The sequence below is a fragment of the Aedes aegypti genome, chromosome 1 (assembly GCF_002204515.2).
Source record: "Aedes aegypti strain LVP_AGWG chromosome 1, AaegL5.0 Primary Assembly, whole genome shotgun sequence".
NCBI lineage: Eukaryota > Metazoa > Arthropoda > Insecta > Diptera > Culicidae > Aedes > Aedes aegypti.
Window position 1 is genome coordinate 216256012 of NC_035107.1, and position 6404 is coordinate 216262415.

General features: G+C 39.1%; 1 pseudogene; it reads right to left on the minus strand.

Annotated features, from left to right (window-relative positions):
* Window positions 1-274: 274 nt before the first annotated feature.
* On the minus strand, window positions 275-3571 carry LOC110681532 (annotated as a pseudogene).
* Window positions 3572-6404: the final 2833 nt, after the last annotated feature.

The window sequence follows — 6404 nt, forward strand, 5'->3', positions numbered from 1 at the left end:
TTAAGTGTACTGAGATCCATTTAAATTTTTCCAAGCGACTACGTCAAATTCCTCCCTTCTAAACTACTGAGCAACGGGAACCTAGGTAAAACTTTGTTTGCCATTTCTCTCCGTTAAAAACTAATCATCCGAATTTATAATTGATAGTAAAATAAATTAACTAGTCAATTGATAGTAATAGATGAAATGTCTCTGGTTGTAACTCATTTACGTGAAATGAATTGTTGTGGCCCTGAGAAGGGTCGTTTTGTTTGAAATTGTGCTTCAAATGAATTCAAGCGCGTTCGCCACGGACACGACGAGCCAGCTGGATGTCCTTCGGCACGATGGTGACACGCTTGGTATCCTCAAACAGGCGTCGCTCGCTTCGTTCAGGGCCATGACGGCCGAATTCTGGAATAGCAGATCGGTCTTGAAGTCCTGAGCGATTTCACGTACCAGGCGCTGGAATAGCAACTTGTGGATCAGCCGCTTCGTTGACTTCTGGTAGCGATCGTTCCCGGCCGTTAGCGAAGCGGCCTCCTGACTCTTGTGGGCTCTGGATTTCATAAGTTCGTGACGGTCTCAGCAAATAGGAGAAGCAAACGTTAACCTCTTACTTTTTTGTCATACGCACTGCATCAAAATTCATCGATCATTTTTTGTCGACTCCAAGAAGACGCAAACAACGTCAAAATCCTGAGTTTTTCCGGTTTGGACAAACTTTTGTACTTTTCTAGTTGATTTTTGATCACAGGTACCGTAAAACGGTACCTGTGATCTGTGATCTGTGGGTATCTTTGATAATGCGGGTAGCTTTAATAATGCGTTACCCACCACATACTAAACGAAATATCATAATTTCTGTTAATCGGTTAAGCAAAACGAATGCAAAACTGAATAATATGACCATGACACTTTATATAAGAGCTATTTTCATTTGAATCGAGAACATTTGAGGCTTTATATACGAATAATAAAAATTGATACGATTTAAGCATTTTCGAAACGCTTACAATGTGTTCTACGATCACTATTTGATGTAGTTTTGAATAGTTGGTCACTTATCTTTGATAGCCTAGCTATAATAGAATTTGGATATGGTCTCAAATCTTTTAGCGAAAAGTATTTTCGCAAACTGGGATCATTTTTGTAATCTATGTCAGAAATTTCCATATACCGTTAAACGCCTAGAGGTATGCAATTCCCTATAAATGTTCCGTAATTCATTCAATTTTGTTCGATTATCAAAGTTCACCCGAAATAGAAAACCGACTTTCGATTATATGAAAAATTATATATCCATTCAAAATAAATCTTTTGGCAATCTATCAACTTCAATCGATAACTAGCATGCCAGTACTTGTTTTAAAAATATGAATTATAATTATTTGAAACAACAAGCACAAATATTCAAGTTTTCTTCGAAAAAAAAAACTAACAACGGATAACTTTGATAGTTTTTTCGAAGAAAACTTGAATATTTATGCCTGTTGTTTCAAATAATTATAATTCATGTTATTAAAACAAGTACTGGCATGCTAGTTATAATTTATATTTTTAAAACAAGTACTGACATCCTAGCTATCGATTGGACTTGATAGATTGCCAAAAGATTTATTCTGAATGGATACATTATTTTTCATATAATCGAAAGTCGGTTTTCTGTTTTGGGGTAACTTTGATAATGGAGTATAAATCGAACAAAATTGAATGAATTACGGAACATTTATAGGGCGTTGCATACCTCTAGGCGTTTAAAGCTATATGGAAATTTCTGACTTAGATTAATAAAATGGTCCCAGCTCGTAAAAATGGTTTTCGCTAAGAGATTTGAAACCGAATTCATGTTCTACTGTAACTAGGCTGTCATGGATAAGTGACGAACTCATCATGACTTTATCAAATAGTGATCGTAGAACAGATTGTTTGTAAGCGTTGCAAAAAAACTAAAATCTTGTAATTTTTAATATTTGCATATAAATTCTCAAATGCACTTGATTCCAACGAAAATAGCTTTGACATGAAGTGTCATACTAATACTATTTACTTTTGCATTTGTTTTGACGTTGGATAACGTCTTACGGCAACATACTGGGGTACAATTTCGAAAAACGAAAAATCGCTCGCGTCACGAAAAAGTGATTAGATTTTGACTGATAATAACTTACTAACGCCCGGATAGATTTTCAAGATTCTTGCACCAATCGATTGGAAATCTATCTACGAATCTACTCCAACAATGAAAACTATTGATTCTCATGACTAAACTATTGGAAAATTGAGAAAAATCGAAGCATGTCTTATTTTTCATAGAAAAGCACATTTTTCTTGTGTATTCCAGGCACAGGCATCATTGCGCGATATCTTAGCCACTTTCGTCATTCAAAGGGAAACGCCCCTTTCGGTCTTCTTCTTACTTCTCTCCATTATCTCGTGTTCCGTCGAAGCCAACCAAACTCCACTTCACGCGCACGCGCACGACCTCATTTTAACTCAATCGTCTTCGGTAATCTTTTGGTGTGTTTCTGTCTAAGAATGGAATGAAAACCCAGTTCGATCGATTGTGACTACCACCAACCGTCCTTTTCAGGACGACAATTTGATTTTGAAAGAAAGTTATGAGAATTTTACACCGTGAAGAGCGACATTACTGGTGAATGGATGTGATGGATTCATATTTCGGACAGTCATTTGCATGCAATCACTCATCAGGATCGAAAATAGTACTTTTCGAGAATCACAGGGCCAAGAAATCAATTTCCCATCGTGCTCGCGCAGGGCAATCGTCGACATTGTGTACACGAGAGATAAATTGCGGACCGCACTAGAATGAAGAATCCATCCCGGTTTGCCTAGCCTTTAGCGATGATTGAAAAATGCCGTTGTCGTCGTCGCTAACCACATGCATGCCAAAGCAATCAGAATAAACTTGTCGAATTGAAAGCTAAGACATATTAGCAACAGCTTCGTTGATGATTTGATTTGGTAAGAAATTGTCGATCGAATCTAAATAAGCGCACAGAGAAGACTGCAAAAAAGCTACCGCCACCCGACAGAAACCTAGGTAAAACTTTGTTTGCCATTTCTGAATGAAATTTCAATTGACAATTAAAAAAATAAATTAGTGAAATAAATAAATAGGTGAAATATCTCTAGCCGTAACTCTTTTACGTGGAATGCATTGTTGTGGCTCTGAAAAGAGCTGTTTTGCTTGAAATTGTGTCCCAATTCAGTTTAAACTCGTTCGCCACGGATACGACGAGTCAGCTAGAAGGTCTTCTCAAAGATAGGCTTCGCTCGCTTGCTGCAGGGCCATGACGGCCAAGTTCTGTAATTGCAGATCGGTCTTGAAGTCCTGAGTGATTTCGCGGACCAGGCGCTGGAAAAACAACTTGTGGATCAGCAGCTCCTTCGAATTCTGGTAACGACCGTTTCTCACGCAAAGTGACCGTTTCTGGCCGATAGCAATACGGCTTCTTGACTCCTCCGGTGGCTGGGGCGCTCTTACGAGCGACATTCGTGGCCAGCTGCTTGCGAGGGGCCGCTTTCCACCAGTGGACTAGCGGGCACTCTGCTTGGTAAGAGCCATCGTCGTAGTAGTGTTCGCTGGACGGATTGAAACAAACGAATGATTGAATTTGCGCGGCTGCCGGTCCGTTTTATGACCTTCTCTTGCGAGCGAGCGAGAAAAAAGAATTCATCCATCGCGTACCGCATTAAAGCAGCCGAGCATCAGTTTTGTTATAATCGTTGCCAAAGATAGACCTCAGTTCACACGGCCAGACAAGGGAGGCAAAGGACCGCCAAGCGTCATCACAAGGTTTTGCGTGACAACCTCCATTGGATCATCACCAAGCCCGCCATCCGCCATCTGGCTCGCCGTGGCGGCGTAAAGCGTACCTTCGGTCTCATCTACGAGAAAAACCGCGGTATGCTGAAGTCATCCAGAATTCCGTTGACTACGCTCTTAAGTGGCAGGGCCGTACGCTGTACAGATTTGGAGGTTAAATCACCCCCATCACCGACACCACAATTCAAAACTACCACAGAATCCACTAAACCTGTGCATGGAATGGTGATCAACGATATCCTCACCCAACCGTCCTTTACAGGACGACAATTTTATTAAGTTTTGAATCGTGGAGCGCAACATTACTGGCAATACTCACAGCAACAGAACTGTCGGTGAATTAAACAATAGTTTTGGTGAAATTTTTAGTGATTTGCGGTAAGCATGTTACCAAAATCAGTTAAATTAGACCAAAAATTATAATCATTAAAGTGCTGCAAATCCAGTTTGTGAAATCGCAGGCTACGAGATAGCTGAAGAAAATCAGCCCAAGCTGCTTGTTCAAGCGCCCATCATCATCGCCATCGTAAACCTTATCGGGCGAGGAGGATTTCAACCTGTTCGCTGACAAAATGTGTCCGTGTTACTCGATTCTCACAGTTCAATCGGCCCTTTTCAGAGCCAACAAATGTGTCCTAAAGAGTTATTTGTGTAATATTTGCTAATGTGTTTACCACATTCTTGCTATAATTCATCTCGTAGCATCATACAATATATCTCGCATACTCTGAGATAACGCCCTAAAAGCCATTGGTAGCCACGTGTGTAGCTTGTTGATTCTGAGCAAATGAAATAATAAGCATCCAAACCAACTTCACGGGCAGGTAGATAATGATCCTTTCTTCCCCATAGCGTTGTTAAATAGCATGAAAATCCATTCAAATGCTCAGAACCAACGAGCTACGCAACCAATGGCTTTTAGGGCGAGATCAGAAGTTATGCGAGATATGATTAGTTATGAATAATTGACAAAACGACAATTTGGGAATATTTCCAAGGACGCTGCTGCACTGCTATCGGAATGCATATATTCTCTATTGTTAAGGAATGATTCAATTATTACGTAACCCAAAATCAATGGAAAAGAGTTATTTTGAAATAAATGCTCCAAATTAACAATGATTAAGTATTAGACTGGCCCAGCTCAGTATGGGAGAAAATTAAAGTTGTAGTATTCCATAGGGCACCCCTCAGGATTATTCCTTTGGGTTAGAAGAAGACTTCCTGAAAATTTCAGCTCATTTGGTCGTTCCATGAGCTGGCGCATTTGAATTGAAGTTAATATGGGATTTTAAGCTCAAACATATGGGAAACAGCACATCATCGCCTGTCTGGGTTAGGAAAATTGTTGAGCGCGTTCGATTGAACTCAGAATGTCAAAAACACTACTTGATACTATAGCAAACAATATTGTATGTAGAAGGTTGTATCATGATTAAAATTGAAAAAGTTTGTGTTTCACCTATCTGAAGTAGATTTGCAATACTGCTTAGTATTTCTTCCACATAGCCGAGTGGTAGCCACTAAGCGCATCATAGCCACCTATGACGCTGGGCGAGCTACGGCACAAGGTGCATGCGTATATGTGATTGTACGGGAGTGCCGATCTAAGGCTAACTTTGAACAACTGAAAGGTTAATGAAAATGAGCTTAAATCCAGATACCGTAAAACGGGGTAACTTTGATAGTTTTTTCGAAGAAAACTTGAATATTTATGCATGCTGTTTCAAAGAATAATAATTTATATTTTTAAAACAAGTACTGGCATCCTAGCTATCGATTGCAGTTGATAGATTTCCAAAAGATTTATTATGAATGGATTTATAATTTTTCATGTAATCGAAAGTTGGTTTTCTGTTTTGGGGTAACTTTGATAATGGAGTATGAATCGAACAAAATTGAATGAATAACGAACATTTGTAGGGCATTGCATAGCTCTAGGCGTTTAACGTTATATGGAAATTTCTGACTTAGATTACAAAAATGGTCCCAGTTTGTGAAAATGCTATTCGCAAAGAGATTTGAGACCGTATTCAAGTTCTATGATAACTAGGCTGTCAAAGATAAGTGGCCAACTATTCAAAACTACATCAAATAGTGATCGTAGAACAGATTGTTTGTAAGCGTTTCGAAAATACTAAAATTGTGTCAATTTTTAATATTCGTATAAAAAGCCTCAAATGCACTTGATTCCAATGAAAACAGCTTTAACATGAAGTGTTTGTTTTGCTTAGCTGATTAACATAAACTTAGTTATTTCGTTTAATATGTTGTGGGTCTCGCACTATCAAAGTTACCCGCATTATCAAAGTTACCCCGTTTTACGGTACAACCTTCTGCAACTAGGTTCATTGGGGTATCAACTAGTGTATTTGTCGTTCTGGGCTCATTTGAACGCGATCAACTAGTATACCGAACGAAACAGTGACATAGGGTCAATCTTCTGTATATTTGAAACGAATATTCCATACAAACTTCGAATTGAATGCGCCAGCTGGGGGAGCAACCAAATGAGTTGAAATTTTGAGAGAGCTTTTTTCTTACCCTAAAGCACATATCTAGAGGGTGCCCC